General features: G+C 34.5%; 1 long non-coding RNA gene across 1 annotated transcript; it reads left to right on the forward strand.

Annotated features, from left to right (window-relative positions):
• The first annotated feature begins 13398 nt into the window (after nucleotides 1-13398).
• LOC141659633 (uncharacterized) lies at nucleotides 13399-14613 on the forward strand. The gene is made up of 3 exons (XR_012549833.1): nucleotides 13399-13425; nucleotides 14208-14261; nucleotides 14496-14613. It is a non-coding gene; the product is annotated as an uncharacterized LOC141659633 (long non-coding RNA).
• Nucleotides 14614-17665: the final 3052 nt, after the last annotated feature.

The raw sequence follows: 17665 nt of genomic DNA on the forward strand, positions 1-17665 counted from the left end.
TAACTCTCGAAAAAATACCTAAAATGGTGAAAAAACAATCAGAAAATCAGAAGGACATAATAACCGAAGAAAGTGATGCAGAATGTCGCTTATCATATCAGTCCTCCAAAAAAAGCCTGGCCGAGGCCAAACACAAGTCATTAGTATTAACTGAAGATTAATTACGCTAATAACCATTATTTATGAAACCTATGAAGATTAGAGCAATATCAGATTCTTAGCTGAATAAGTTTCGTGAAGAACAAAGCATTCACAAGAACAAGAGTAGAACGTCCCCCAAAAAAATAGTAAGACATTCATTGAAACATGTTCGGAGAACAATCGCCTCCTGGTTGGTCATGACCACCATGGAGGTGGCTTCATGGCTGACCAAGAACAAGATTGGCCGACCAGGCCACATGAGGGCCTTTTTGGCCAAGTAGGAACTCTTGTGGATTTGGTCTAGGCCCTCTTGAAAGCTTTATGGTGGCCCTCCTAGGGAATTTCTTTAAAATTCTTGGGAATTTGGCTATCAACGGAAAGAAGTTTCATAAAGACTAGAACATCTGCGAGAATAAGTTCCAGAAGATCATAAAGTCAACGAGAACAAGTTTCGTGAAGATTAGAACATTCATCGAAACAAGTTTCATGAAGAGTATGATGTTCACCATATCAAGTTCGGAGAACGTTCTCCTCCCAACCGATCAGACCACCATGAAGGTGGCTACATGGCCGATAAAGACTAGAATTGGCCGACCAAGCTACATTGAAGGCCTTACGACCGACCAGGACCTCCTGTAAAATTTCTTGAAAATTCTTGGAAAGTCTGGCTCTCAGCGAAAATAAGTTTAGTAGAGACTAGAACGTCTATGAGAACAAGTTGGATGGAGTATAGAATGTTCAGCACAACAAGTGTACAATGTTTAATAGAAAAAGTACAGAAAGTTCAGTAGAACAAGTAGAGAATGTTCAGTAAAATGAGTAAATAATATTTACTAAAACAAGGACCGAACAACAATAAGGGGCTTTGGGACCACCTGGGGTTGGCTTCATGGCCGACCAAGAGCAGAAAAAGCCTAGTAGGTTACATGAAGGGCTTGAAGCCGGATAGAAGGTTCTGCACAAAAAAATTACTGGACATTCAACCCTGGCCAGCAGGGGGTTCTGCCCCATGGCCGGCCAGGAGGAGCCGACCAGGCCATATGGGGGCCTTTTTGGCCGAGTAGTCAAGACGACCCAAATAGTCAAGCCCACTAGCAGAGGTCGTCAAGGTCCACGAACATGAGCCGTTCGTGGTCTAGGCTCGATACGGCTAAAAGAGCAGAGATATGTGTCCAAAACAAATACACACTCCTACAAGGAAGGATCTGGAATTCCTTACCATACAAGAGTCCTATTACCATCTAAGTTGGAGACTTTTCCACTAAGTCTCTCAACACAAGTCTAACCCTAAACTCGTCTCTATATAAAGGGCTCTACCCCTCATCCTAGAACTATGTTTTTGGATTAACTCTACAATACCGAGATACGTAGGCATCTTTCAAGGAAAAACAGTCTCAAACGAGAGAACAACCATTAAAACTCGAAATTCACAAACCCTAGCATTAATTAGTAACACACCCTAGTTTTATTCCACAACAGTATTAATCGTCAAAAGACCAATATATTCAACACCACTATCAAGATAACTGAATTAATTATGAAATATGTTTAGTTAATTTTAAAGTTATGCACAAAGATTCGGTGTTAGTTTAGCACCAAATTATGTGGGTCTGTTATAAACAGTCAGTTCGTAACGGCCGATAAACAAAAAATGTATCATCTAGTGATGACACGTGGTAGGCATTGGTCGGTTATGCGGTTCGGTTACCTGACAATCAGTTAAATACAGTCGGTTATACATAAAAGTTCGATGGCCTAGTGTTGACACGTGGCATGGGACCGCACAACTTTCACCTGACGTGGATGTGCCCCATCACGGTTTGCGGACCCGACATGTCAGTCGGGACCCAGACACGTGTCAGGACACGTCACTTTGACCGTCAAACAAGGTCAACATCATTTTTGGTCAAACCCGACTAGATTTCTATAAAACCAACCTGGGTAAATCGGACTACCATTTACGGTCGGATTTAACGAAAACCGATCATAATTTGTAGGAAACCGACCATTTCAGCGCTCGGTTTAAGCTCTGTTTCTTGTAATACTAGTCTGGTCCACAAAAGAAAATAGAGAATTACATCTATTTATCTGCCCATAAAAGAAATTATAGTCACGTGTTAGAATTTCTTTTGGATACTAAGATTAGAACAAAAACTGAGAATCGTTTATCATGGTTCATACTGATTAAAAAGTTCAACTAAGAAAATACTGTTTCACATAACTAACAAGAGCTGGACAGTGGGAACTTTATGAGGGCTTTTATAACACTAAATATAGTGGACATTTGCATCTTGGCTCATTGGGAGCCTATCGAGATTATTAGAAATTTTCTTGTATATTGCATCAACAAGGCTCATTGGGATCCTATCGAGATTATTACAAATCTTCATAACCTCAAACTCTAACATAACTTGTTGGAACGTGAACAAGCACTACAAGAATAATGTCAATAGATATCACACATTAGACATCGGTTAACTTTGCCACTGATATTAAAAAAAGTATTGACATCACCCCGTGTTTTTGTGATATCTTTTTCTTTGTAGACATCGATTATAATTAAACCGATGTCTAAAATTCACCAAAAAAAAGTAATTTCACGCCCTCCTTTTCTTTCCCCCCTTAGTCAAATTTTCATTCAGTTTTAGTTCTAAATTCCCCCCCAATCCCAAAATTCTCCCCCCTTAACCAAATTTTGGTTCCCCCCAAATCAATCTTCAGACACAAAATCAAAACAAAAAACTAAAAACTAAAAAATTAAAACTAAAAACTAACAAACAGAAACTCTCTCTCTCGAACCCCCCTCTCTCTCGAACCTCCCTCTCTCTCTCGAACCTCTCTCTCTCGATCGAACCTCTATCCCCTCACAATATCTCTGAACTCCGGCCATCACCTCACCATCACAATCTCTCGAACCTCTCTCTCTCTCTCGAACCTATCTCTGGAACCTCTCTCTCGATCGAACCTCCGAATGTGTTTGGACATAAAAACAATTTATTTGTTGCATGAGAATGTTGTGTTTTATTGGAGTTTGAAATGCTGGGCGAAGCAGTAGTTGCAAGTTACATGGCGTAAGTTACCTTTTTTTCTTTTTAATGATCATTTCTTTTTAATGTTTGTAATTTTCCAGAACTTGCATTTTAATATCAACAATCTTTCGATAGGCACTTGCATTCTGAGATTAGTGAAATACCAGAACTGGCGGAGACATTTGCTTTTATTGACCCCGGATCCACATATCACGTGAATGCTGATTTTGAAGCATACATTTTAAACCGGTTGAGAGAGGGTAACCCGGATCGCCTATTCTTTCTTCCGCATAATCAGAAGTAAGTACTTATTGTAATAATGAAAATTAAAAACATGGATAGTACTGTACAAACTTCTATGTGATGTGTCCTATCTGTCTTTGTTTTTTTTTGTGAAAATAGTATGCATTGGATTTTGGTCGTTATCTGGGAAGGGGAAATATATATTCTGAATCCACTACCACACCCGACGCAATTTTCAGAACTAGAAAAGGCGTTATCAAGGTAAATTTTTATTAACGTAACAGTTTGGTATAATTGCATGTTTATTTCTGTACATTGTATGAGATTTTATGTTTTTTATGCAGGGCTTTGAAAAGTTACAACTCTGAAACCGGTAGGGGCAACAAGATGGCCAAGGCAAAGTTTCTTAGTGTAAGTACAATAGATCGAGTACCTAAAAGTTTTGCTTAATATATATGATTTATTTGACATGCCTGATTTGTCTTCTAATTAATGAAATAGGGATCTCCCAAACAATCCAGTGGGATTGAATGTGCGTATGTAATAATGCGATACATAAAATAAATTATTGATGATGACAAGTTGAATTTTGCTAAAAAGGTATTACTTTGACGCTTCTAATTTGCTATATACTAAGATATGGTTACTTTTCAATATGGTTACTTTTCATTCATCATGTACTGAATTTTGTTTGTTTGGAATTTGTAGTGGTTGGCCAAGACTCGATCGTGTTACAGCATTGAACAGCTAGATGAAGTTCGCATTGACGCCCTGCAGTTCATCTAAGAGCATATCTGATCAATTCTTGTACTCAAGGTCTTTTCTTTTGCGTAGTCGTACATTTGGTAATTTAAACGGTTTTGTGTAGTAAGAATATAAGTGTATGAATGCTGGGGTTGGTGTATAGGTTTGCAAATGCTGGGGGTTTGTACATTTGGTAATGTAGATTCTGTAGTTTTTGAATGATTGATGCAGATGATGGGGTTGGTGTTGGTGATTTTTGGATGATTGATGCAGATGATGGGGTTGGTGTTGGTGGTTTTTGAATGATTGAATGGTTAAATGTATGAATGATTGACTGGTTGGATTTGTATGGATGCTTATTATTCCAATATTTTAGTTTTGGTTATGTAGTAAAGGACATCAGTTTTATTTATAACAAATGTCTATTAGTAACGAGTACATCGCTTTTTTAGAAAATTAGTGATGTAAAATTTTACACAATTTGGTCTATAAACTTCTTACACCTCACTTTCAATTAGGAAAAGCTGATGTCAAAGAAGATAATGTACATCACTTTAAGGTAAAAATATGATGTCAAAGAAATCCAGGTTCAAGTCTAAATGAAACATAGCAATCACTTTGTTTAAGATAAAACTGATGTCAAGTGACATTATAAACATCACTTTTAACCAAACAAAACTGATGTAAAAAATTGCAATGTACATCAGTTTCAGACAAACAACTGATGTGAAAGACTAACATGTTCAAGTCTAAATGATACATAGACATCACTTCATTGTAGAAAAAACTGATGTCTATACGCTAAATTAGACATCACCTTTCATTAAAGAAACAGATGTTTAATATGCCATTTTACATCACCTCTGTCAAAATTATCGATGTTTTTGTGACAAAAAACATAGCTCAATATATGTTTAATATGTTTTAATAGGTGTAATTTAGTTATTAAATAATTTTGTTATAGCATTTTTTGTAAAAAATCATCACATAGACATCAATATTTTTCACTAAAATGGATGTTTTTGTGATAAAAAACATAGCTCATGATATGTTTAACATGTTTAATTAGGTGTAATTTAGTTATTAAATAATTTATTTATAGCATTTTATGTAAATAATCAACACATAGACATCTATTTTTTAACTAAAATCGATGTCTGATCGAGTATAGACATCGAGTATCCACCGATGTCTAGAATAGACATCACCGACATCAACATCGGTTATGAAACAATATAGACATCGGTCAAAAAGCGATGTCTATGGACTTTTTTCTTGTAGTGAAGAGACATAATTCCAAAATAATATGATATTGTACATTCTAGGCCGAACCTACGCAGATTTGTTTTTGGATTTATATGGCTTCTCCATAAAAAAGAGAATATTCTCTAATATTCTTGATGTAGTACTTTGGTTGACACATACCCCCATCCCAAATTATCCCCGTAAACCAATAACTACAAATACCTTGGTCTTTTTCCCAGAATCTATTTGTTGGCATCATGTACTACTGATATTTCTACAGAATCCGTTGTCTGTACACGATTAGGAAGACTTTTGATACAAGGCAACCAATGAAAAAACCAGCTTCAATGAAGGATGATGACTACACGAACCGCTGTAAGAGAAGGAACCAACTTTAATGAAGGATGAAAAATGGAATCTATTAGATAGCCAGGCTCTGGGGTTGTCAGATTGACTTTGGTGAAAACATTGCTTAAAATATCATCAAGGAAATGACAACTTATGGTTTGATCAAGGTTTTGTCCAATATGTTTGAGAAGCCATCTGCTTCAAATAAGGGGTATTTGAATCACTTGTTAGTTGCCATAAGATTGAATGAAGACGATCCTGTTGCTGACCATATGAATGAATTTAATTCTATCCTAGCAAGATTGACATCAGTGGATATTAAATTCCATGATGAAATATAAGACTTGTTGTTTGCATCCTCATTACAGACAGTTGGTCAGGTTTTGTCACTACTATAAGTAATTTATCCAGGAGCGGTAAGATGACTTTTCATGGAGTTCGAGATTCGATTCTTGGAAAAGATATTTATAGAAGAAACTCAGGAGAGTCGTGAGGTTCCTTGTTAATGGCTGAGAGTAGAGAAAGAAAGTTCATAATGGGGCAGGATAAGGGCGTAGCAGATTAAAGTCACAGAAGAGAGGACAAACCAAAGATCGCAAGGATATTGTTTATTGGAATTGTTAGAAGAAGGGTCACTTCAGGAATCAGTGCACAACTCATGCGATCCTAAAAGGAAAGAGTAAAGAGGATAATTCATCTAACATAGTTGAAGAAGTGGTGGATGATGATGCTTTGATTTGTTGTATTAAATGTTCCGTTGAATCATGGTTATGGATTCAGGTGCATCATTCCATACTACCCTTGCAAGGATTTAATGTTAAATTTCAAATTTCAAAATTTTGGTAAAGTCTATCTTACTGATGACAAGACTTTAGATATTGTGGGCATGGGAGATATTAATCTCAAAACCTCTTTGAGAACTAGCTGGATATTGAAAGATATAAGGTACACCCCTAGAGTGAAGAAGATGTTGCTATTTGTAGTCAGTTAGATAAGGAAGGGTATCGAGTTACTATCGGAGTCAAACAGTGGAATGTTATAAAGAGAAATCTAGTTATTGCTCGTGGAGAGAAAAAAAGGACTTTGTACATTGTTGAAGAATCCAGCTATGAAGCAAATATAGATGCTGATGAAATTGGGTCTTTAAGTTTATGGTACAAAAGGCCTAGTTATATGAGTGAAAAGGGTATGAAGTTGTTAACTTCGAAGGGGGATATTCCAGAGTTGAAGAATGTGGAAATTGGGTTCTGCGAGCCATGGTTTCTTGGAAAGAAGAAATGTGTTACTTTTACAAAATCAGGGAGGACCCTTAAGACGAAGAAGTTAGAGCTAGTTCATACATATGTATATGGTCCAACAACAGTTGCGTTGTTGGATAAATCTCTCTACTATGTCACTATTATTAACGATTTCACTAAAAAAAATATGGGTTTATTTCTTGAAGAATAAATCAGATGTGTTTTCTACTTTCAAGAAGTGGAAGACTGAAGTTGAAAATCTGACCGGTTTGAAGGTGAAGAGTTTGATGTCAGATAATGGTGGTGAATACAGTAGTAATGAGTATAAAAGCTATTGCATAGAATTTGGGATTAGAATGATTAAAAATATTCTAGAGACACCACAACAGAATGGTGTTACAGAGTGCATGAATAGAACCTTGAATGAGAGGGCCAATAGTATGAGATTACATGCAGGATTGCCAAAGATGTTTTAGGAAGATGCAGTTAAAATAGAAGCGTATCTCATAAATAGAGGACCTTGAAGTCCTTTGGGTTCAAGATACCTGAAGAAGAGTGGCAGGAAAAGAAGGCACACTTGCGAGTTTTTAGTTATGTTTCTTATGTGTGTGTAAATTATGACATGGATAAACTTGATCTGAAAAGAAAAGAAGTGTATCTTCATTGGTTATGGCTTAGATAACATGGATTACTCTTTTTGGGATGAACTGACGAAGAAGATCGTTTGAAGTAGAGATGTTACTTTTAGTGAGAAAGCAGTGTTTATAATCTTATAGAAGATTATGAGTTTATAAAGGACCAACCTAAGAAATTGAAAGTAGTGCTTGAAGATATTAAAGAAATAGATCTGCATGCATGAAATAGTGGGAGTTCGGAGAATGTCCATGACAGGGTTCCAGTTACCCGACAGACTGAGGTAAGAAAATCTAGGAGAATTGTGAGGCCACCACAAAGATATTCTCCTCCAGTATATTATATGTTATTGAAGAGGATAGAGAGCCTCAGTGTTATTCAGAGGTAGTACAGGTGGATGATTCAGTTTGGTGGAAATCAGCCATGGATGAAGAGATGAGTTCTCTTGAGAAGAATGAGACATGGTCTTTAACAGAGTTACCAACAGCGAAGAAGGCTTTACATAATAAGTCGGTGTTCAAGATCAAAAAAGAACATGATGGCATCAAAAGATACAAGGTGAGGTTAGTAGTCAAGGGCTATCAACGAAAAAAGGGTAATGACTATATTAATATATTTTCCCCGGTTATTAAGATGACTACAGTTAAAATTATGCTAAGTATTGCGGCTGTAGAGGAGTTACATCTAGAGCAACTGGATTTTAAGATTGTGTTCTTACATGGTGATCTTGAGGACATCTACATGGTTCATTTAGAGGGATTTCAGGTAGTTAGGAAAGAAAAACTTATTTGCGAGCTTATAAAAAGCTTGTATGGTTTAAAGCAAGCACCAAGACAACGGTACTTGAAGTTTGACAGCTTTATGATGTGTTTTTTAATGTTTTCGGTCTGGGTTCCAGAATGGGTACATGAGGAGTGCTATGGACCATTGTTGTTACTTTAAACAGTTTAATTTATCTTATATCATATTGTTGTTATATGTTGATGGCATGTTGATAACAGGATCAAACATGAGGAAAATCAACAGGCTAAAGAGACAGATCTCTGAGGAGTTTGAGATGAAGGATATGGGTGCAGAAAAACAGATACTTGGTATGAACATCATAAGTGATAGATCTGAAGGTACTTTGAAATTATCTCAGAAGAAAGATGTTGAGAAATTGTTGTAAATATTCAGTGTCCAGGATGCGAAGACAATAAGTACATCATTGGTGAGTTACTTTAATCTCATGAAGAAGCAATCACCTAAAATGGATGAAGAAATAAAAGATATGGCTAAAGTTCCCCATGAGTCTGCAGTTGGCAATTTGATGTATGTTATAGTGTGTACAAGACCATACATTGCTCATGCAGTGGGAGTCATTAGTAGGTTTTTGTCTAATCCAGGAAGAGAGCATTGGGAAGCAGTCAAGTGGTTGTTACGCTACCTGAAAGGCACATCCAAGGTTGTATTATATTTCAGTAAGAAAAATCTTATCTTTGAAGGATTCCCTGATGCAAATTTGGGTGGATGTTTGGATACAAGAAAAAGTACAATGGGTTATATTTTTACTTTGGGTGGCACCGCAGTTAGTTGGATGTCTCGATTTCAAAAGAGTGTTGCTCTTTCAACCACTGAAGCAGAATATATGGCTAAACTCTTACGTACTGATTCAAACGGGCACTTCGGAAGAGTGCTGCCCTGATCTCTGAAGCTAGCAAGGAGATGATTTGGTTGAACAATTTTCTGGAGGAGTTGGGCAGGAAACAGGCAGATAGTCAGAGTGCTATTCATCTTGTGAAGAATCTTGTGAGTGCTATTCATCTTGTGAAGAATCTTGTGATTCATGCTAGGATGAAGCATATTCAGCTAGATATCACTTTGCAAGAGAGTTGATAAGCAATGATACTTTGTCCCTAAAGAAAATCCTTGGTTCAAAAGATCTTGCAGATATGTTGACTTAGGTGGTAACCAATGAAAAGTTGAAGCTTTGCGTAACTTCAACTGGCCTTAAAAATTGATTGATGAGAAGGCACTGCACTAGTTAGAATTATTGATTGGAGTATAGATAATACTATATTCACAAGAGTGAAGTGAAGATGTTAGACTCCAAGTGGGAAATTGTTGGGTTTGTGGAGTCTATTAATTAAGTCCATGAAAATAGACTATTTAGATTCAGATTCAGCTTAGATTATGGATTAGTTTACTTTTCAGATATGGAGCATTATTTGATTTAGGACCAGTTTCTTCTCTTATAAATACTAATGTAATTGTAAAATCATAACATAACGAATTGTGAGAGATCAATACAAAGCTTGTGGAGTAGGAATTTCTGAACCACATAAATCTTTGTCTTATGTGATTTTCGTTTATTTTCTTATTCTTATTTATTCAACTTGGGTTTTGCTTTCGTTGTAGAACAATAATAATTGTAGGCCTGTTTATTGTAGGATGAGATAATTTTGACAATAAGAAAAGTGTGTATCGGAGTAAAAGAAAGAGAAAGGAATATTTAATTTTTATAGGGTAAAGAGTGTTAAGTGCATCAAAAGTGAAAATAATTTTTTTTCCATATTTTGAAGAATAAATTTTATTTTCTCTACACTAATAAAACCTAAAAAATAGGGCCCTTGTAAGTTTGAGCCCAAGCCCTTGGTCACTACTATCCTATGACCGGACTTGCTTATAAATTTTAAAGTTTATTTCTACAGTTTGGTTTTCCTTTCTTCTATTTCATTTTATCATAAATTTTAATGCTTTATTTGATAATTCCTTAATGCATTAACATATGATGATAAGTTACATGTTGTTTAACATATAAATATTAACAATTTTCCAATATTAAGAACATAACTTCTACTTACATAGAACCAAAATATAAATTCCTTTTAAGCTAATACTTATATTAAATCTAATTAGCGAATATACTCTTAAGATACAATATTGTAAAATCTAAATAGATTGCTAAAGTTAATTAATCTAATACATTCAAAGTAAAAGAGAATGGCTAGAGACGTTCATTTGAATATGATATTCACATAAAAATATATTAATTTCGACCCGATTAGTTCCTTTAACCATAATCGAGTTTAACCTTGATTAGTTAACAGCCGTCAGATATACATAATATCAACCAATCTGATCCGTTGATATAGGATGATATTTATATATATATATTTATCACATCATGTATTCATTTTAGGGTTTTACACCCCCTTACCGCCGCTCTCTTGTTCATATATCTTATCAAACCATCTCTTTCTTTGGCTTAATCTCTTGATTTCTTCTGCAAATATTTATAAAATTTAACTAGTTATACATCCAAGAGGCTGGTTAGATAGTTGTTTATGTGTATTTATGTCAAATCGCGAGATATATAATCACTTCCCTTTTCCATTCAAACAATCAGGTTTGCAAAACTGCTCTCTAGAAGTTTATCATATTTTACGAATACTTTCAATCCCCTCCATATAAGAAATCTCATTTTCCATTCTTTACATTATCCCTCGGTACACATCCGACTATCTCCGTCTTGGTATGTATCTCAAAATTTTACAATCTATTTAAATCGAAATATGTGTTGAAGTATTAATTATGTACAAATGTAAGTATTTCTTCATCATTTGATTATATCCAACATAAAACAACATTATACCAACAAGAATCTAAAAACATTATGTCACCATGTTATGTTCTTTTTATTTATACGTGATTTAATATTTTTTACTGGTTTGCGATTTTTTACAGATCTTCAATATTCCGCGACCCCAATATTTTCATGCAAATTGAATTGCATCATGACTTTCTCAAGTTCAAAGGTAAGCTATATTTAAATTTCTTAATTTGGATGGTAAATGTATAGATAAATTTTGATTGCCTCGGTTAGGTGTAATTGAAACCAAATTTCTGAATTTATCTTTTTATCAAACCGAAAAGGATTTAGTTCACATTTATTTTGCTCCTAAATAAAAATGAATCCATATTCGAACTTAGTCGAAAATCTGAATATTTATTTATACATAGCATATTATTTCTTTTGTTCGATTTCTAATTCATTTTCAAATATCCATCACCGTGTCAAGTGACTTAATGATATCAATTTTGGATATTGGTGTAACGAGATTTGGATCAACCTTACGTGATTACTGAACATGATCCTTACCCCAATTTGATATGAGTTTTCTCCCCAAAATACACATACATAGTAAATATTCAGTATTCCAGCATGATTTAAAAATCTTTATTGCTCAAGTGACCAATACATATTTACTTATATGTTTATGAATTATTTGCAGTAAACAATGAAGTAAATGCTCCAGAAAAGATGGATGTCTCTGCACCATGGTTTACCTATCGGTAATACTCCATATATATTTTTCATTTATGCCAAAATTTTCAACACTACACTTTAGATGTTTTATTATGTTGCTCTTATATGTACCCTTACATGTACCCTCGTATGTACACGCTACCAATTCCATGCCAATATATTGAACCTGAATTATTACAAATAGAGTTGGCTATAAATGTGTAAATGGTGAACAAACCGGCCTGATAACGACATGGTTTATTAGGAATTCGAACTCGAATATAAGAATGTGTGGGTTAAGCTAACGAGCTCAGGCCGAGCTATTAGCATGCGTGGCTTGAGCTCGGCACGAGATCATTAGACTTGAACTTGGCTAGTTAAATCTAAAAAAATTGACATATATCCCGATTATTAATATTTTAAGTTTAAAATTACACTTAAATATGTAATCCATAAATCATTTGAGAATAATAAATTCAAATTTAAGCTTTTTCAGTTGTGTTGAAAGTGATAATTATAGTGGTTCTAGTGGGCGGGTTTGAACTTTTTTTAGATAATAAATGTTATTTTTCACAAGCTGTTCGTTAACGACACAAATATGTATTGGCTTATTTTCATTTGATGAAAGATCGTGTATGGCTCTATTATTTTAGAAACTTGAGGTTGATACATATTTTTGCGGTAGCTCATCTTGGCTTGTTAAGAATAATATTAAACTAAGAAACAATTATAAATTAATGAAGAATATGCTTTATTTTCATTTTTATTGACAAGAGATAATTGATCAATGTAATCCTTTCATTATGTTTTCTACTCGTGAAAATACTCCAATAGACAAGCCACCGAATTAGATAATTACTTCAAGGAGACAAGAAGATAGTGAACAAGATGACGGTTGGGTGGATCATTATAATGAGAAAAGGAATGATGTTAGTTATATATACACAATTATTCTATATTTTTTGGACAATATTTTCTATATAATTTTGCCCAATATAAAAATTGACCAAAAATTTGCATTAGGACGAATAGAAATGAATTATGACGAAATGTCACTCTTGCATTTCTTGAATGCTGAAAAAAATATTTCTCAAACTTGTTTCTTGATCCTTTACTAAACAATGCGGGAGAATGGAAGATGCCAAGTACGACAAAACAAATTTAAAAAAATTCATGTTTAAATAAAAGTAAAAAAACAAAATTTAAAACTCCCTTAGTAAACTGAAGTTAGGATTGATTGCTAGATCAAGTTTGTAGAAATAAACAACAAAAAAGAATCTAGGGGTACCTTTAATTGATCTTTATACTAAAAATTAATAAGTGTGATAGTATAAGGAAGACATATATGTGGTCAAAGTCATAATATGTAGCTAGCTATTAGGGAACATTATATGGAAATGCAAACTTCGTATTTTCATGTTCTTGTTACCTTCTGCTACTAGTAAAAAATGTTTGTGTCCTCTGATTTCCCTTTCAATCATTCAGGAAAGCATGGGGTTTTCGGACATGATCAATGGTGAGTACGCCATCATGCACACACATACGTACCCATATGACATGTTGTATTGCAAAAATTATTAGTAATAATAAACATTGGTCATATCTCTTAGGAAATATGTTGTTATCACGGTTCGCTTTCCTTCTGAAATTTATTTTATAAATCCCTACTTAGATTTCACATGTGCTCTGTAATTGTCATAACATAATTGTGGTTGCCAAATTTCTTGAACACGTTTTTAACTTAATACACAAAATATCAGATTCAAATATTCCAACACATAATACAAATTACATAAAAGCTGAGACAAAATTGAAAAGTAAAAAATATTGTAACCAACTTGTAGTATTGATTATATATTTTTCATGTGCTGCCTCCGTCCATTAAGAAAATTATGAAAAAATCATAAATTTATATCAATGTGCCTATAAATTCTGAATTTATAGTCACGTTGTTAGACTTTCTTGCGAATATGAAGATAGAAAAAATTATTTAGAATGGTTGGTAGTTTATCCAGATTAAAGGATCAACTAAAAAGGTACTGTTATTACTTAACTAACAACGATCTTTTAGTAGGATCTTACAACACTATATATATTATTAGGATTCTAAATCTCAAATTCCTGGATGAGACGGGAGTGTTAAAAAAAATAGTAAGATTTGACGGAATATACATGTGTACGTGACTACATACATATAATGTAACCCCTCTGTTGTCATTCTTGCATAGCCATCAAGCACTCCATTTCTTTCTTTTTGTTTGCTTCATATTTTAATTCTCTGCTCATATTTTATTTCAGGCACTTGAAGCTTTGCTAAATATAGTTCGGTTCCTGAGGTTTCTTTTTTGTCAGGTATTGTAAAAACACAAAACCAATCACATTTATCTCCTGTACATGCACTTCAGAACAAATCTCTCTCTCTCTCTCTCTCCCGCTCTCTCTCTCCTTCTCTCTCTCTCTCCCTCTCTCCCTCTCTCTCACTCTCCCTTAATAGTACTCTTTATGAAATACATGTGCTTTATGTATGAGCTTCTGCAACTGATCGATCAAATTGAAATTTAATTAGGATGGTTGATGTTGTTACAGGAACTAATTTCGGAATATTAGTCTGCTACTACCATCAAGCTCATTGATGCCTACCACTTCCAAGTTCACTCTGCAAATTCTTTGTGATTGTTTAACCCTCATGTCTTCAGGTTGCAACTTGTACATATATATGTCAACTTTTTTCAACAATTTGGTTTTCTTTACAGATGTTTAGTTTTATCAAGAATTGTGATGATTGATAATGCCTATGTTGATCACATTCTAGAGTTATTAAACATAGAAAATATTACCAGTTTCCCAATATTAACTATGTAACTTCTACTTATTGAACCAATTCCTTATTGAAAAAACTCATTACAATCTACATGTATGTAAGTGTCTTGTTAATTAATGGTTAATATCAATAAGCAAAGCAAACTACCTTGTAGAGAAAGATGCTATAATTGTTTAGCCCCATATGATATAATCATATATAATGTATTTAAGCAATTCTAGTGTTAAAAGTTTTCTATTAATTTTCTTTTGAACCAATATGACACCATTGATTTTATTCTCATGACAGTTTAAAAAAAAGTTATGCCAAAATTCATTTATAGACAAAAAAAATTACATGAAATATTTCCACCACATCACTACAACAAAATAGGCCAATTACGACGGCCATCATGAAAAATTATAGTTTTTAAAATTTCAATGCTAAAATGATTTTAAATTGGAACCCTAAATATAAGTTATAAATTATATGTACTATATTAACATGATATTAAATAAAATTTAAAACTGTTTCAAAATATTTTAAAAAAGAGGTACCTTAAAAGATTGTAGGCATGAACTTTGTTTTTAATCAAAATCTAACATGATATCATGGTTCGATTCCCAAATAAGAATAGAAAATTAAAATCTAACATATACATGACCAATGAAAATTCTAAAATATAATTCGAAAATTGCAATTATTTTTTCACATGGGAGTATATGACCTAGAAGACCGAAATAAAAAAAATTGACAATCTCGAACATAAAGTTCTTGCTGAGTTGTAGAAAGAGTATATAAAAGTTCAAAGATTATACATCACTCGCTATTTAAAAAAATAAAAAATCATACTACTATTATGATTTAAACAAAGTTCATTTAAAAAAGACATATCCTTGCAAGTATTTTGAGTATATAATTGGAGTAGCTTCTTTAATCTGACATCAAACTGTTTCGAGGATTTTACTATAATAATGTATTTTGACTTTAGTTAAAACTTAGGTTTTACATAAGGTATGTAAATTAATTTATAAATTATATATATATATACTATTATATAAAAGACAAAACATTGAAATTTTTTATGGTACCTGTTTATAAGTACACGATTGTTGTGGAACAAAAACCTGAGTGTGTTAGTATTCAATGCTAGGGTTGGTGAGCTTCGAGGTTTAATGGTCGCTCTTGCATTCAGGACTATCGATCCTTGCAAGATGCATACGCATCTATGTGTTGTAGAGAATCAAGCCAAAACATAGTTACTAGGTTGAGGGGTAGAGCCTTTATATGAGGTGAGTCCACGTGTTAGACTTTTGTTGGGAGACTTGGTTGATAAGTCTCCAACTTAGATGGTGATTGAGTTCCTATTGAGGAAGGAGCTCTAGAACCATCTGTGTAGGACTTTGAGTCTGTTTAGACCATAGTGTCTCTACTCTTCAGCCGTATTGGAGCTAGTCCTTGAACAATTTATGTTCTTGGCCCTTGACGACCTGAGCTGGTGGGCGTTGCCTAAATGGGCTGTCTTATCTTACTACGAGCTTGGACCAGACATGTCTATACTGGACTTCAGAAGAGCCCAAGTGTAATTAATGCGACATTAAATGTGTCTTTAGGATGATTTTCTATCCATATCATTAGCCCCCCAACTTCCATAAATACTGCTCGAGTTTTCGTGGAAGTTGTATGGTCTATTCGCGACTCGGGTACTTTCGGCCATTCTTGGGTATCGGTCCCCTTCATGGGTATCGGCCTTCATTGGTATCGGCCCTCATTGTGTGTCAGCCTTTCATGGGTATCGTAGTTTTATTGTAAAGTTTGGAGCAACCTACATATTTACAACGACTATTAGTGCAAGTACACATACACTAAGGCCTTTGCACAGGCTATTGGATAGTGTTTAACACTAACGGCCCTATCCGGGCTAAAAAACCGAGCGTTATCACCCCTTAACCTTCGACAAGGTTAATTATAAGGTAAAAGCTGCTAACTGTCCCTAATCTGGGCTAATCGGCCCTATATGGGCTAATTTCCATGCACAAGTCGCTAATTAGGCTTAAAAGAGCCTAATTTTAAGCTAGAATGCACTAATTGGCCTTAATAGAGGCTAATCGCGCCCTAATCGGGGCTAATTAAGACTAATCAGTATGTATAAGACACTAATTATCCCTAATTCATACTAATTATAAGAGTGACTGGGTTAAACGACCATAATCTGGGCTAATTTCATCACAAAAATCACTAATTCCCAACCCATAATTTGGGTTAATTACGCCTAATATACACTAATTAGCCCTAATCTAGGCTTAATTTCACTAAACGACCCTAATCTGGCCTTAATCTTAAAACCTTAAAATTTAAAAAAATTTCAAAACTTTTCTGATTTTTTTTTTTTTTTCGAAATTTTTCAAAAGGGGTTACCGGGGTTGTGCAGAACCACTTGTAGCAGGACTCTACAGGAGGCTCTGCTCGGCCTCATGCCCTCAAATGTGGGCTACTCGGCCACTTGAGGAGAACCTCCTGGTCGGCCTTTTGGTGGTTGCCCAGGGGTTCCTGCCCCTAACTTTTTTTTGAACTTCTCACTAAGAGTTCACGGTTTCTACATACCTTTTCATGCCTTTGCTTCTGATGGTTGCCCATGGAATTAACTTCATGGTTGCCTTTAAGTTCCGCAGGGCTCTGTTACGACTGTTTCGGTGAACGTTCTGTACTCATCCTAACGGACGTTATGTACTCGTTCTTGCTGAATGTTCTGTGTTCTATTGAACTTGTATATATAGAAAGTCTTATACTCCATCGAATTTGTCCAAAACTCCTTCGTAGGATGTTCTATACTCCAACAAGCTCGTTTTCATGGACGTTCCAATCTTCACAAAACTTGGTTTTGCTGAGAGTTATGGTTTTCGAGAAATTTCCTAAGGACCTCTCAAGAGGGTCTCCGGAACAACTTTGAAGGCCT

This window comes from Apium graveolens, chromosome 5 (assembly GCF_009905375.1).
Source record: "Apium graveolens cultivar Ventura chromosome 5, ASM990537v1, whole genome shotgun sequence".
Taxonomy (NCBI): domain Eukaryota; kingdom Viridiplantae; phylum Streptophyta; class Magnoliopsida; order Apiales; family Apiaceae; genus Apium; species Apium graveolens.